We start from the raw sequence: 16,189 nt of genomic DNA, 5'->3' as shown, positions 1-16,189 counted from the left end.
TATGTTACCAGGGCTCTAAGGGTTAAATTATGAGGAGAGATTACATAAACCAGGCTTGTATTCCCTGGAATAAAGAAGGTTAAAGGGTGATTTGATTGAGGTTTTTACGATTTTGAAAGGAATTGATAGGATAGTTGGAGAGAAACTTTTTCCACTGGTGGGGGAGTCTAGGACAAGGGGACATAACCTTAAACTCAGAGCCAGGCCAATCAGGAGGGAAGTTAAGAAATACTTCTTCACGCAAAGGGTGTTGGAAGTGTGGAACTCTCTCACAAAAAGCAGTAGATGTTAGCTCAATTTTAAACTTGAGATTGATAGATTTTTGCTAGCCAATGGTATTAAGGGATATAGAGCCATGGAGCATGGATGGAGTTAGGATACAGATCAGGCATGATCTCACTGAATGGTGGAATGGGCTCGAGGGGCTGAATGGCCTACTCTTGTTCCTATGTTCCTATTTGCAGGTTTTTCTTTAGGCAGCGGTTAGCTCATTCATTTGAGTGTTTGAACTACTATGAGGAGTTAGTCCAGTTATGTTATAAAAGAAAGTCTTGTAGTTACAAAGTGCCTTTCACACCCCCAGGACGTCCCAAAGCGCGTCACAGCCACTTAAGTACTTTTTAAAGTGTGATGTGGGAATATACCAGCCAATGCGTGCACAGCAAGGTCCCACAATGAGATAAATGACCAGATAATCTGTTTTACAGATGTTGAGGCATAAATATTGGCCAGGATAAGGGAGAACTCCCTTGCTCTTCTTTGAATAGTGCCATGGGATCTTTTATATCCACCTGAGAGGGTTTAACCTCTCATCTGAAAGACAGCACCTCCAACAGTGCAGCACTCCCCCGGAACTGCATAGAAGTATCAGACTGGATTATGTGCTTAAGTTTCTGGAGTGAGACTTAGAAACCACAGCCTGCTGGCTCAGGGACCAGAGTGTGACCACTGAGCCACAGCTGACTTTATGTCAAGGCTGCCGCAGATTCAGATTAGAATTACCAGCCGAAGCCCCATTACCAAGGGGTTGTGACTGCCCCTAAATTCACCCTGGTTTGCTGTCACGTTATGGATGTTTGTCAATCAACTCCTGCCCCAAAACGTTCCCCGTGCATTTCAATAATGTTATATAACAGGGTCACTATGTCCCAATCTGTAAAATGGGATTTGCAAAATCGCGATTGGGTCATTTTGGGCACATCACGGCGGATAGATTAAATATTTGTCCTTTTAATGCTGGGCATGTGCTTGATAAATGGGAAGTATTACCACAGTTGGACCCTGATTAATGGGTTTTCTTTCATTATTGCTACTAACAGATCCGCCACAAACACGATGGGCCGAATGGCCTCCTTCTGCGCTGTATGATTCTATGATCTGGATTGAAAGGAAATCTCGGTACCAAAATGAGAATTGGATTTATTAATTCTCGTAAATACAAGGACAAGTGAGGCTTTATTCTTGAAAAAGAACAACATTCACTCAATTGGGAACAGACCCAAGTCCCGAGACTCACTAACATTCACCACGGCCGGTTAAATATTCGGAAGTTGCATTGAATATGTGAACTCGTTGGCCCTCTAGTAAAACTGCAAATTGCCAGGACCTTTGTAAGTAACAATAATGTTTTCTGTTCCGCATTGTGCTTAATTACTGTGACACAGTAAAACTTTCACATGATGCTCTATGCATTCCAAAAACAATTAGTTGAACAACATTTTAAATCTTGAAATGTTCTAAAAGTTGAACAACCACCAATTTAATGACTGTCATTATTGAATCGTTTTGATTTAAAACACACAGTCGGTGTGATAGGCGGTGTCAGTTCAAATCGGACCCCAGGTGAGCAGAAATTTAATTTCGGTTGTTATTGAAAGTGATTTGAAACTGGCAAATGGGGGAAGGGACAATGAAACTGACACAAAAAGAGACAGGGCACAAACAGGGTGAGAGAGAGAGAGGCACGGGAACGTAAAAAGAAGGCAGAAGTGCGCGGTTCAAATGTATAAAGAGTATCGGGGACTTGTTGAAATACTGAGATAGATCACGGAGATAAGTTTATTGAATACAAAAATCTATTAAAAAAAATCCGAGATGTGACCAATTATATTTAAGCTTTTTAAATACTCAGAACCAGAAGCTTCGTCCACAGAAATTGGCGCAGTTTAAAAAAGCCAAATGGAAGAGAAACTGACACAAATTAACTCTAAACTGAAACATTAAACATAAGATAAATCTTAAACTGTACTCTTGAAGAATCCGAACCCCAGAATTATGCCTTTAGTCTTGGCTCCGGGTTTAAATCCCTCCACACACCATCTTGACACGAACTACAGCTCAATAAGAGCCGAGCTACTGCCCAAGTTCTGAATTTTATACGTGGTCACCAGCGATTAATATTCGTGTTTCTTTTTTTTGACGAAAATAAACGTGAACAAATTGTTCCCAGTTTTTGTTGGCTATGCGCCATTTCTCTTCTGGGAGCGGGAGGGCGCGCTTTCCGTAAAACGAAATAACTCACAATATATTTACACTGAACTCCGATACACTGGCTCTGCATTCCAACTATACGGTACAAACATGCATCTCCGTTTACATTACAGCTGGCGGATGTGTAACATTGACTGGCTAACGTCTCTCCGTTATGCTGAATTGTCGTTGTATTCAGTTTTACACATTGTAACACTGACCTGTTGTACACATTGTAACACTGACCTGTTGTACACACTGTAACACTGACCTGTTGTACACACTGTAACACTGACCTGTTGTACACACTGTAACACTGACCTGTTGTACACACTGTAACACTGACCTGTTGTACACAGGTAACACAATGAATTTCATAAGGACACCTGACAGTAGCCGGAGCTGCACTTCATTTATTTCTCCTTTTACGTCAGAACTCTGGTTTTTGGTGGGACGCACTGATAAGAGGATCTCAGTTAAACAACGTGTAAGTTACAATTTAGGTGCCCGCTCCCCCTCGCCGCCAGTTAGGTCATCTGTATCTCCCCGCCAAAAAATAGATCTAAGTAATACTTTAATATGTCAACATTGTACGTGTGTGTGTCTATGTGTGTATGTCTGTGTCTGTATGTATGTCTGTGTGTATGAATGTGTGTGTTTATGTGTGTATGTCTGTGTCTGTGTGTGTTTGTATGTGAGTTTCTGTATGTCTGCGTTTATATGTGTATGTGTGTGTCCACATTACAACGGTGACAACACGTCCAAATAGTGAATTGTATGTGTAAGTGGTGCGAGGCGCCCCCGAGAGATGTAATATGAACACGGGCCTTTACCTATGCGCCCATGAGTAATGCTGGAGATCAACTTTGAATCAATATTGGAAGAAGCTTATTAACGTTAGAACCGTTTCCGGTTACCATACTATTAGGAATCGCATAATGTAAAGCAGCAAAATATTAGAGCCGATCCCTGTTACAGTATTACTGTTTTTTCCTAAAATAAAATATTATTATTGATTAGTTGGTATAGTGGAATTAAAGAACAAGTGGAGCATTTTATAAAGTAAGCCCGCAGCACAGCTCCAGGGACATCGTGTTAAACTGCTCAACGGTGGGATCTCATTTATTCTCCCTTCTGCTGTAGTTCTCACAGAGGCATTATAGCACTTGATAATATATTTATCCTCAATCTGTTTAGTTAAAGGTGATCTAAAAAAACTCAGTAATAATTTAATAATTGGATCATCGCCCTAGGCTGCAGCTCTTTGTCAGAATATTATCTGGGTTACATGTTAGATTTGCATCATTCCGGAGTAACCAGATATATTAAAACATACCCGGGGTTGGATAAGAGCGGCCGAGGCGGAATTGGATAAGATTGGGAGCATCTCACCGACTGTCAGCCAGTCCTTTTACTTTCTAGATATTTTACCACAGAAAAAAAAACATACAAAACTCGCAGCATCTCTACCGTGTAAATGATGTGCTCTGTGTTACATACATAATATCGAAAGAAACTTAATTACATTTTAATATATAAAATATTTCCAGCAGTTTCTCTGTCTAAAAAAGAAACATCCTTCAATTCAAGTAACACATTAATTCCGACTAACCCGAATCATGGAATATTACAGCGCAGGAGGAGGCCATTCGGCCCGTCGTGTCTTTTTGAAAGTGCTAGCCAATTACTCCCACTCCCCTGCCCTTTCCCCATAGTCCTGCAATGTTTTCCTGAAGGCGATGCCACAGTTAACTCTCCCTTATTTGGAAAGCTCACAGTTTCTTTTAAATGTGTTAACTCCGGATTGATGTAAATCTAACGTGTAACCCAGATAATACTTCGACAAAGAGATCCAATATGGGGCGAGGCAGGATCCAATGATCTTTACTGAGTTATTATTGAGCTCATTAGATCACCATTAACTAAGCAGATTAACTATAACTTTTTTTAAGTGATCCAGAGTTGAATCCGGAGTCACTCTGTGGTTTTGAGACAATCGTTTAAATGTTCTGCACTCCACTTTGTTGCTGGATACTCTGCCAAGTTTACTCACCATGATGCATTGGATTTGCATCCTGTGCAGGTTCCGGGTCCTCCTGTTCAATAGCCCCACTCTTGTTAATTAATGGTGAATATAATCCCAATCCAGACCAATGTAGCAAACAAAAAAAAACAGACTCGCCCACCTCCCATTCTGCACTACTTGGCTTTTCACCTGCGGGCTGCTGATGTAAGATCTCGTGTTATTAATCTGATTCTGTTTCTGTGATAAAGCTTTTTGTTTTGAATTTAAGTGCTTTTTTGTGCATGTGAGTGGTTATGAAAGAGCCTTCCCACTTAAAACGCCAGTAGATACCTTTCATCCTGCTCTGGATGACAGAACTCTACAGTGGCAGAGAGCCGCTGGCCCGGGCATGCTGGGTGCCGCCCGAATTAATAATGTGATATAAAGCCAACTGCAATTACAAGAAAATAGATGTTATTTCGATGATCACCATGAAACAAACCTCAAGAATTGTAATGTAAATTTCTCTAAAGACTCCCTTTTGAAATAGACCATGATTGGATTTCTCTCCCCTTTACCCATCTCCACAGGGCTATCAATAAGACGTAAGGGCACCAGGTAACACTTTAACATCAACTGGGACAGCGAATAATCTCCAACATCGAAGCGTGCCCACTACAAAATGAGTTATTTCTGACCTCAAACACTATTTCGGGCATTTCACTATATCCGGAGTTTCACTATATTAGAAAATTCACTATATCAGGAGTCTCACTATCAGGAACTTCACTATATCTGGAGTTTCACTATATCAGAAAATTCACTATATCAGGAGTCTCACTATCAGGAACGTCATTATAGCTGGAGTTTCATTTTATCAGACAATTCACCATATCTGGAGTTTCACTATATTATGAACGCTTTCAAGCTGTTTGACTGCATTAGAACTTTCGAAAGTTTTCATTATAACAAGGAAACAATTCGAATTGTGCACTTCAATAAAATGATAAACTATTTCTTATTTTATACTTTTCCCTTTGAAGTCTCCTTGTGCCACGAATTAACCCCAATGGAGAGGAGGTTGCATACCTGCGTCCAGACCTTTGAGTCTGAAGGTTGTGGGTTCAAGTCCCACTTCAGAGGCTTGAGCACAAAATCTAGGCTGACACTCCAGTGCATTACTGAGGGAGTGCTGCACTGTCAGAGATGCCATCTTTTGGATGAGATGTTAAACCGAAGCCCCAGCTGCCTTCTCAGGTGGATGTAAAAGATCTCATGACACTATTTCAAAGAAGAGATGGGGAGTTCTGGGTTGTACTGGCCAATATTTATCCCTCAACCAACATCACTCAAAAAACATATGGTCTAGTCATTTATTTAGTTGCTATTTGTGGGATCTTGTGCGCAAATTGGCTGCCTCATTTCCTACATTACAACAGTAACTATACTTCAAAAGTACATCATTGACTGTTAAGCGCTTTGGGGCATCCTGAGGTCATGAAGGACGCTTTATAAATGCAAATTCTCTCTTTCTTTGCCAATTTTTTCTATAACCGAGTGTGGGGAGCTGGGTTTCAGTGCCCAGGCTGATCTCCGATTTTCCTTCCTGTCCCTCCAGGTGGACAGTGTTTCACTTCCAAGATTTCCTCACAATGAAACCACTGAGATTACAAACCTCGTGGTACAGTGACAAACACCTGACACAAGGCCTCCCCTAGGCTCGGTTATCTTTAATCTCAGAATCAACGTGATCATCCACGGATACCAGTGTATTAATGATCACACCTGGACCCTACCGTGAGGATCCTTTCTAGACAGGTAATCTCTAATGGAGTTGTATTGGTGGGGAGGACCGCCATTAACAGGTGGTCAATAGAGTCCCTTAATGAGGGTTTACGTGGGGAATATTAACAATATCGTTAAATCAGGAAATGGTGAATTATGAGAACAGCGTCAAAAACAGAGTGGACTGCACACAGCCTCTAGAATACAAGGGACGAGTGGGTCGAAGAGCCGAGTCTCTTTTCCTTTCCAATGTTCTCTTACTATAGAGAACAGAGTTTCTAGTTGAGATTAATTGTCCTTTCAATAAACCCGCAGCACAGCTCCCGGGATGCCGTGTTGAACTGCTCAAGGATGGGGGGGTCTACTTTACACTCACAGACCGCAACTGAAGGGGGAGACGAAATAGCAGCAACATCTGCGAGTTGGAATGGAATCGAATAGATGCAGACAGTGGGCGGTTGACCCTACACACGGTGTATGTGCGGGGCAGTCCCCAAACCAACATGTCCCTCAGTCTCAGAGCCGCTGTTGGCCTCCCCACGCCGAGTCCACACCGGAACCGGGAGTTGGAGCAAAGGGCGGTGCAGACCTGGATGAAACCCCTATCCATTCATTTCAGATTGCATCGACGGTGCCTCAATGTCAGTCAGTGCCTCAATGTCAGTCACCTTCCAACCGTATCCAGACTGGAGCCTCGGTTTATATTTTGTTTTCCATTCACGTTTGTACTTTTCTGGATTACAAGATTTCGGTTCCCGAGACACTGTCATGTGTTTTATTTTTTAAAAATTCATTCAATCTATTTATTGCCCCGTCCCTAATTTTTTTTAATTCGTTCATGGGATGTGGGCTTCACTGGCGAGGCCGGCATTTATTGCCCATCCCTAATTGCCCTTGAGAAGGTGGTGGTGAGCCGCCTTCTGGAACTGCTGCAGTCCGTGTGGTGAAGGTTCTCCCACAGTGCTGTTAGGTAGGGAGTTCCAGGATTTTGTCCCAGCGACGATGAAGGAACGGCCGATATATTTCCAAGTCGGGATGGTGGTGGTGACAACTGAATGGTTTGCTTGGCCATTTCAGTGGGCGATTAAGAATCAACCACATTGCTGTGGGTCTGGAGTCACATATAGGCCAGACCGGGTAAGGACGGCAGGTTTCCTTCCCTAAAGGGCATTAGTGAACCAGATGGGTTTTTACGACAATCCGGTAGTTTCATGGCCACCATTACTGATACTAGTTTGTTTAATTCCAGATTTTATTTAATTAGTTGAATTTAAATTCCCCAGCTGCCATGATAGGATTTGAACTCATGACTCCAGATTACTAGTCCAGTAACATAACCACTATGCTAACGTACCCAAAATACTGAAGCTCATTCACTGGACACCAGTGATCTCCTATTAAGAACATAAGAAATAGGAACAGGAGTTGGCCATACGGCCCCTCCAGCCTGCTCCATCATTCAATCAGATCATGGCTGATCTTCGACCTCAACTCCACTTTCCCGCCCGATCCCCATATCCCTTGATTCCCCGAGAGTCCAAAAATCTATTGATCTCAGCCTTGAATATATTCAATGACTCAGCACCCACAGCCCTCTGGGGTAGAGAATTCCAAAGATTCACAACCCTCTGCATGAAGAAATTCCTCCTCATTTCAGTCTTGAATGGCCGACCCCTTATCCTGCAACTAGGCCCCCTAGTTCTAGACTCTCTAGCCAGGGGAAACAATCTCTCAGCATCTACCCTGTTAAGCCCCCTTATATGTTTCAATGTGATTACCTCTCATTCTTCTAAACTCTAGTGAGTATAGGCCCACTCTACTCAACCTCTCTTTATAGGACAACCCTCTCATCCCAGGAATTAATCTAGTGAACCTTTGTTGCACCGCCTCCAAAGCAAGTATATCCTTCCTTAGATAAGGAGACCAAAACTATATACAGTACTCCAGGAGAGGTCTCACTAAAGCCCTGTACAACTGTAGTAAGACTTCCTTACTCTTGTACTCTAACCCCCTTGCAATAAAGGCCAACATGCCATTTGCTTTCCTAATTGCTTGCTGCACCTGCATACTAACTTTTTGTGTTTCTTGTACGAGGACACCCAAGTCTCTCTGAATACCAACATTTAATAGTTTTTCACCATTTAAACAATATTCTGTTTTTCGATTCTTCCTACCAAAGTGAATAACCTCACATTTCCCCACTTTATACTCCATCTGCCACCTTCTTGCCCACTCACTTAATCTGTCTATATCCCTTTGCAGACTCTTTGTGTCCTCCTCACAGCTTGTTTTGCCACCTAGCTTTGTATTGTCAGCAAACTTGGATACATTACACTCGTTCCCTTCATCTAAGTCATTAATATAGATTGTAAATAGCTGAGGCCCAAGCACCGATCCTTGCAGCACTCCACTAGTTACAGACTGCCAACCTGAGAATGACCTGTTTATCCCTACTCTCTGTTTTCTGTCCTTTAGTCAATCCTCTATCCATGCTAATATATTACCCCCCAACCCCATGAGCCCTTACTTTGTGTTAGAACCTTTTATGAGGCACCTTATTGAATGCCTTTTGAAAATCCAAATATAATACATCCACTGGTTTCCCTTTATCTACCCTACTGGTTACATCCTCAAAAAGTTCTAATAAATTTGTCAAACACGATTTCCCTTTCATAAAATCATGTTGACTCTGCCTAATCATATTATGATTTTCTAAGTGCCCTGTTACCACTTCCTTAATAATGGATTTCAGCATTTTCCCGATGACTCATGTCAGGCTAAGTGGCCTGTAGTTCCTTGTTTTTTCTCACCCTCCCTTCTTGAATAGTGGGGTAACCGTTACTTTCAAACCCAACGTGAAATTCTATCATATTATGATCACTCTTTCCCAGAGGTTCTTTTACTGTGAGATTACTAATTAATCCTACCTCATTACATAATACAAGATCTAAAATGGCCTGTTCCCTGGTTGGTTCCATGACGTATTGCTCCAGGAAACTGTCTGGAATACATTGCATAAACTCGTCTTCCAAACTACCTTTGCGAAGTTTGATTTGCCCAGTCTATATGCAGATTAAAGTCCCCCATGATGACTGCGTTTCCTTTGTTACTAGCTCCTATTATTTCATGATTAATACTCTGTCCAATGGTATTGCTACTATTAGGGGGCCTAAAAACTACTCCCACCAATGTTTTCCGCCCTTTGTTATTTCTAATTTCCATCCATATTGATTCTACTTCCTGATCTTCTGAGCCAAGACCCTTTCTCTCCACTGTCCTTATGTCATCCTTTATTATTAGGGCTACACCCCCTCCTTTTCCATTCTGCCTGTCTTTTCTAAATGTCATGTACCTTGGAATATTTAGTTCCCAACCTTGGTCATTTTGCAACCATGTCTCTGTAATGGCTGTTAGTTCAAACCCATTTATCTCTATTTGTGCAATTAATTCGTCCATCTTGTTATGAATGCTCCGTGCCTTTAATTTTGACTTTTTACAATTTTTTCCTGCTTTGACCTAACTGGTTGTTGCACTATTATTGGGAAACTCTCTGTCCCTTCCTGCCACACTCTGCTTATCTTTACCTAAGTCACTACACTGTTTTATTGTCTTAACTTTTCTCATTAGATTTCTTGATTTCCCCTCACCTGACCCTTTCCCACGCCCCCCCCCCCCCCGTTTTTAGTTTAAAGCCCTATCTACAGCCCTAGTTATTCGATTTGCCAGGACACTGGTCCCAGGCCGGTTTAAGTGAAGCCCGTCCCATCGGAACAGCTCCCTCTTTCCCCAGTACTGGTGCCAGTGCCCATGAATCGAAACCCCTGTCTCCCACACCACTGTTTGAGCCACGCATTTAACACTCTGATCTGTTTGTCCCGATGCCAATTTGCACATGGCTCAGGTAGTAATCCAGAGATTATTACCTTTGACGTTCTGCTTATTAATTTAGTCCCTAGCTCCTCAAACTGCCTCAGCAGAACCTCATTCTTCGTTCTACTTATGTCGTTGGTTGACCATTCCTTTATATAACACAGCACCAGAACAGAACAGTGTTGGGAAACAGTAATAGATTCCACTGACCGATAAGGAATCATTTCAATCTCGAATTAATATTAATATCAGTAACAGGCCATGGTTCTCAAAACCAAACACTTAATTAGTGACACAGAAGTAATAAACTATAGGGGTCATTTCAGTTCAGAAGCTGTTTTGAATTAAAGCAAAAATGTGATTTTGTTTTAAAGCCAATTTAGATTTTTAAAAAAAGTCTGTAAAATCAGTGGGGTCGATTTTCGGATGGCCGAGTGGGTGCGTTCGTGGCGGGGTGGGGGGGCTGCTAAAATTCGGGATTCCCAGGGCAGGTCCGGAGCCCGGCTCCAACCCGCCCATTTCCGGGTTCCCCAATGACGCGCTTAGATGCGGGCGCAGCCCCCGCATGCGGGACTCCCACCAGCAATTAAAGCCGGCGGGATCCCACTTAAACCAATTAATTAGATAGTTCAGATCGTTTGCAGACCTGATTGGAAGGATATTTTAGGAGGGGTGGGATTTTCATATCAACTGAGCGTGTTTCCCGTACTGGGGGAAACATTCCCAGTTGAAACAGACGTGTTGCAGCCACGCCTGTGGGAGCTGCAAAGGTCCATTTGACAGGTCGGGTGGGGGAGACCCTCACTCATTGCAGGAGGCCACTCTGTCACTTTGGACAAAGTTTGGCCTGCACCACCCTCCTCCTAACACAAAAATTCACAAACTTGGAACCTCAACTCTGGTGTGCAGACACATTTACCTACCTTGCGGACCCCCTCAAACGTACATCTTGCGGATGGGGGCCGCCATGGCTGCAGTCATGACCTCATTGGAGGACGAACAGCATCACCAGCCTCACTGGCTGCGACATCCACCTCTGACACGTGGAGCTCCACAACACAGTGCTGTGACACATCCACCTGCACAGCAGGAGGGAGGGCAACCACAGAAAGAGGGCACTACCCTCGCCACAGGGCCTACAGACCAAGGCTCAGCTTCCTGGACCTCTCTGAGGAGCAGTGCACACGGAGGCTCAGAGTCACTCGACATGTAGTCGTGGACATCTGCAGCCTCCTTGATGCCGAGCTGCTCCCGGCTGGCCCGAGCACAATCTTCTTACCTGTCGCTGTCAAAGTCACCACTGCCCTCAGCAACTTTTCTTCTGGATCCTTCCAGGGTGCCACCGGGGACATCGCCGGCGTCTCTCAGTCGTCTGCACAAAAGAGCCCTGCAAATACACCTACTCCCACTCTGCAGTAACACAATGGGTGGCATCAGGTGTGGGTCTTCATGGTGATCCTCAGGAAAGGGAATTATTGCACAAACCAGATAAGATTTGCAAAGATGTGGCAGTAGTGGTGATAACAAATTTTAATGTGCTTGGCAAAACAAACAAAACTAAATGAAAAACATGACATTCTGTCATACACCCTTGTGCATCCCCTTTGTGCTCACAAAACCATAGCCTTACGTTTACCAGAACCCCTATGTGGTGCTACCCCTGTGGCTTCAGCACAGGTAGTGGCAGGTTGCTCTTGTCCATGCCCTGACCGATGAGATGCTTTGTGCAGACGTCCTCTGGGTTTCTGTGCCCGTGAGTGCCCCTCCAAAGACTGCTCCACCTGCATCTGTGCAGGGGCAGACTCGGCCACCTGGAGAGAAGACAGCATTGTGGGTACTGGTTGAGGGGGGCAACGGGTGAGACGTGGGAGTGCTTTGAGTGGCGTCCCCACTTCCATGTCCCCTTTCAACATCATCCCTCTCCTGGCCCAGGCCCACATCACTCCTTCCACCCTGCTGGATGACAGTTTGGAGGACTTGTGTGAAGCCTTGGAAGGCCAGTTGTAATGTATCTGTCAGCCTGTTTAAGGTGGCAGAATATTGCTCACCCTGAATTCGAAAGGCCGTTGTCAGGGCCTGAATGGACTCATTGTTGAGCCGTGCTTGAAGCTCGATGGAAGCTAGCCTTTCCTCCATCGCAGACATTCCCGCACCTACCTGCGACACTATCTCAGAGATGCCTTCACATCCCTGTGACAGTATCTCGGAAATCCCCTCCTGTACCTCCTGGACTCCTCCATCCTCTGCACAATTGTGGAGAGTGCGCGTGGCAACTGTTCCAGTACCTCGGCAGTGACTCGACCCCACCCATTTAATCACCAGGGAAAGTTCTGTACCAATACTCCCTGGTCCCCAAAGGCAATCATGCAAAACCCCAGCGTATTCATCTATTCTCATATCTTCACCATTAAACCCAGGCCTGCTGCTCCACCCCCAACAATGCAGGCACCATTGTCTCATGCACTTTTTGATGATCTCAATGGTCTCTATAGCATCCATTGAAATTCCCAACCAGTGGCTTATCCAACTCCTTTTTGTAGTTAACTCTCAATTACTTTAGCTGACAATCTGTTCCAAATATCCACTGCACTGGGTGGAGATTGGGGGGGGGGGTTCTTTTATGGTGAATTCACACTCCACAAGTTTAGTGTTGGTACAAAGCTGAAACAGTTTTGCACCGACGCTAAACCTTGGAGTGTGAATTGGTTGTTCAAGGCCCGAACCGAATCTGGTGAAATGGATTTGGACTGCTTCCCCCGGGAGTCTCACCCTGCTTTGTTCCGGAGTCGGATTGAGCCCTGATTCAAGCTGAATGTACATTATAATTGCAGATTCAGTGTGAAGTGAAACTGCTTTACACCGCCGTCACCGCGCTAAAGATGCCTCATACATCTCGAAAACCCTTAAATTGGGCACATATTAACATCACTTCCATTCTTCTTGTAGGAGAAGCTGGCACACCACAGGTGGGAGATGACCAGCACAGGAGGCGGTCCTGTCACTCTACACTGACACCAATAGAAGAGACCACCATCGATATTACTGGCAGAGAGAGGGCAGCAGCATTGGAGATGGTCAGGCTGGAGGCCAGACACAGCAGGGTGTTTCAGCATCCTTCCTTACTTATCTCTTTCTACTAACTTTCTCAGTCAGCTTGACAACCTGCTGGTGCATTGCACTGACACTTGTCTGATAGATCTTACCCTCTGTTCTAACCCTTGCCTCGCTCCCCTTTTTTCAGATGATTCAGCTGTTGCAGTTATACAGACAGAGGAGTTTACCCCTCAACCAACATCACACAAATAAAAAATAGATTATCTGGTCATTATCACATTGCTGTTTGTGGGACCTTGCTCTGTGCAAAATTGGCTGCCGTGTTTCCTACATTACAACAGTGACCACACTTCAAATGTACTTCATTGGCTGTAAAGCTCCTTGGGACGTCCTGAGGTCATGGAAGGTGCTATATAAATGCAAGATCTTTCTCCTTTCTATTTCTCTGTTGATTACTTTAACTGAGCAATCAACCCACTTGAAATAAATGGGTTAATGTCGTATTAAAATAGCATGCAGAGGAATGACACACAAATGCATCAAGTGTTGCTAATATCGCTGACAGTCATTTCTAGCCTATATAAATATTTTAGTTAATCTCTATGTGGTAATGCACTTGGGGTGTCAAGACCAAGTGTAGTCTTCAAGTGAAGCGGCGTTAGAGGGCGAGGGATAATTTGACCAGGGTGTGCAGATATCATAGAATCACACAGCACTGAAGGAGGCCATTTGGCCCATCGTGCCTGGGCCTGCTCTTTGAACGAGCTATCCATTTATATAATTCAGTCCCCATTTTAAAGTCATATATTCTGTGCTTTTTATATTTCCATTATAAATTTCTAGATCCATAATTATAATGAAAACTGTCTCTGTAAATCCATCATGCTATATTTACCCCCTCCTCCCTCGTGGAGGCACGGCAGTGCCACCACTGGCAGGAGGGGTCAATCATAGCCTGACAAGCTTACAGAGACGGTTTCATTACAAATGTGGACATAAGGATTTATAATGGAAAAAGATGACAGGGAGTGCACACAGACATAAATACATATAGAAATATACACACGCACGCACAACAACTTGCATTTACATAGGGCTTTTAACATAGTAAAATCATAGAATCATAGAAAATAGGAGCAAGATTAGGCCATTCGGCCCTTCGGGCCTGCTCCGCCATTCAAAATGATCATGGCTGATCATCTAACTCACTACCCTGTTCCCGCTTTTTCCCCATATCCCTTTAGAAATATATCTATCTCCTTCTTGAATACATCTAATGACTTGGGCTCCACTGCCTTCTGTGGTAGAGAATTCCACAGGTTCACCACCCTCTGAGTGAAGAAATTTCTCCTCAGCTCGGTTCTAAATGGCATTCCCCGTATCCTGAGACTGTGACCCCTGGTTCTGGACTCCCCAGCCATCAGGAACATCCTCCCTGCATCTCGTCTGTCTAGTCCTGTTAGAATATTATATGTTTCGATGAGATCACCTCTCATTCTTCTAAACTCTAGTAAATATAGGCCTAGTCGACCCAATCTCCCCTCATACGTCAGTCCTGCCATCCCAGGAATCAGTCTGATAAACCTTCGTTGCACTCCCTCCGTGGCAAGGACATCCTCCCTCAGATAAAGAGACCAAAACTGCACACAATACTCCAGATGTGGTCTCACCAAGGCCCTGTATAACTGCAGTAAGACATCCCTGTTCCTGTACTCAAATCCTCTTGCAATGAAGGCCAACATACCATTTGCCTTCGTAACTGCTTGCTGCACCTGAATGCTCGCTTTCAGCAACTGGTGTACAAGGATACCCAGGTCTCGTTACACCTCCCCTTTTCCCAATCTATCACCATTCAGATAATAATCTGCCTTTCTGTTTTTACAACCAAAGTGGATAACCTCACATTTGTCCACGTTATACTGCATCTGCCATGTTCTTGCCCACTCACCCAAAATGTCCCAAGGCGGTTCACCGGAGCGAAGTCAGACAAAAATTCAGCCAAAGAAAGAGACATTAGAACCAGTGACTAAATGCTTGGTCAAAAAGGTAGGTTTTAAGCAGCATCTTAAAGCAGAAGAGAGAGGTGAAGAGGTGGAGAGGTTTTGGGAGGGAATTCTAGCGCTCAGGGTCTAGGCAGATAAATACACAGCCATCAACGGTGGGGTGAAGGTAGTGGCGGAAGCACAAAAGGCCAGAGTTGGAGGAACGCAGAGTTCCTGGAGGGTTGTAGGGCTGGGTGAGGTTACAGAGATAGGGAGGGGCGAGGCCATTGAGGGATTTGAATACAAGGATGAGAATTTGAAAATGGAGGCGTTGATGGACCAGGTGCCAATGTAGGTCAGTGAGCACAGGGGTCGGAAGCTCAGCTCAGGGTCAAATAGGACCCCAAGGTTGCAAGCAATCTGGTTCAGCCTGAGACAGTAGCCAGGGTGGGGGATGGAATCGGCGGCTAGGGAACGGAGTTTGTGGGCCACAAACACAACACATACACACACCCACACACACACACCCACCCACACACACACACACAAATACAACACAAACAAGGGTCAATGACAGAATCTATTTGGTTAGAGTTAAGAAACAATAGAGGTGCCATTACACTACTGGGTGTATTCTATAGGCCACCAACTAGTGGGAAGAATATAGAGGAGCAAATTTGCAGGGAAATTACAGAGAGGTGCAAGAACTATAGATTGGTGGTAATGGGGGACTTCAACTATCCTAATATAGACTGGGATAGTAATAGTGTAAACGGCAGAGAAGGGGAAGAATTTTTGAAATGTGTTCAGGAAAGCTTTCTTGATCAGTATGTTTCTGGCCCAACGAGGAAGGAGGCATTGCTGGATCTGGTTCTGGGGAATGAGGTGGGTCAAGTGGAGCAAGTGTCAGTGGGCGAACATTTAGGGAACATAAGGTTTAGATTAGTTATGGAAAAGAACACAGAGCAATGTACAGTAAAAATACTTAATTGGAGGAGGGCCAATTTCAGTGGGTTGAGAACGG

The 16,189-nt window shown here is 44.1% G+C and overlaps 1 long non-coding RNA gene across 1 annotated transcript; it reads left to right on the top strand.

Moving 5' to 3' along the window:
- The first annotated feature begins 1,754 nt into the window (after window positions 1-1,754).
- Window positions 1,755-13,589, top strand: LOC137345069 (uncharacterized). The gene is made up of 3 exons (XR_010968540.1): window positions 1,755-1,842; window positions 6,093-6,292; window positions 13,076-13,589. It is a non-coding gene; the product is annotated as an uncharacterized lncRNA (long non-coding RNA).
- Window positions 13,590-16,189: the final 2,600 nt, after the last annotated feature.

Source organism: Heptranchias perlo, chromosome 28 (assembly GCF_035084215.1).
Source record: "Heptranchias perlo isolate sHepPer1 chromosome 28, sHepPer1.hap1, whole genome shotgun sequence".
Lineage (NCBI taxonomy): Eukaryota > Metazoa > Chordata > Chondrichthyes > Hexanchiformes > Hexanchidae > Heptranchias > Heptranchias perlo.
The sequence above is the reverse complement of the archived record's forward strand: the minus strand, read 5'-3'. Positions and strand labels throughout refer to the sequence as shown.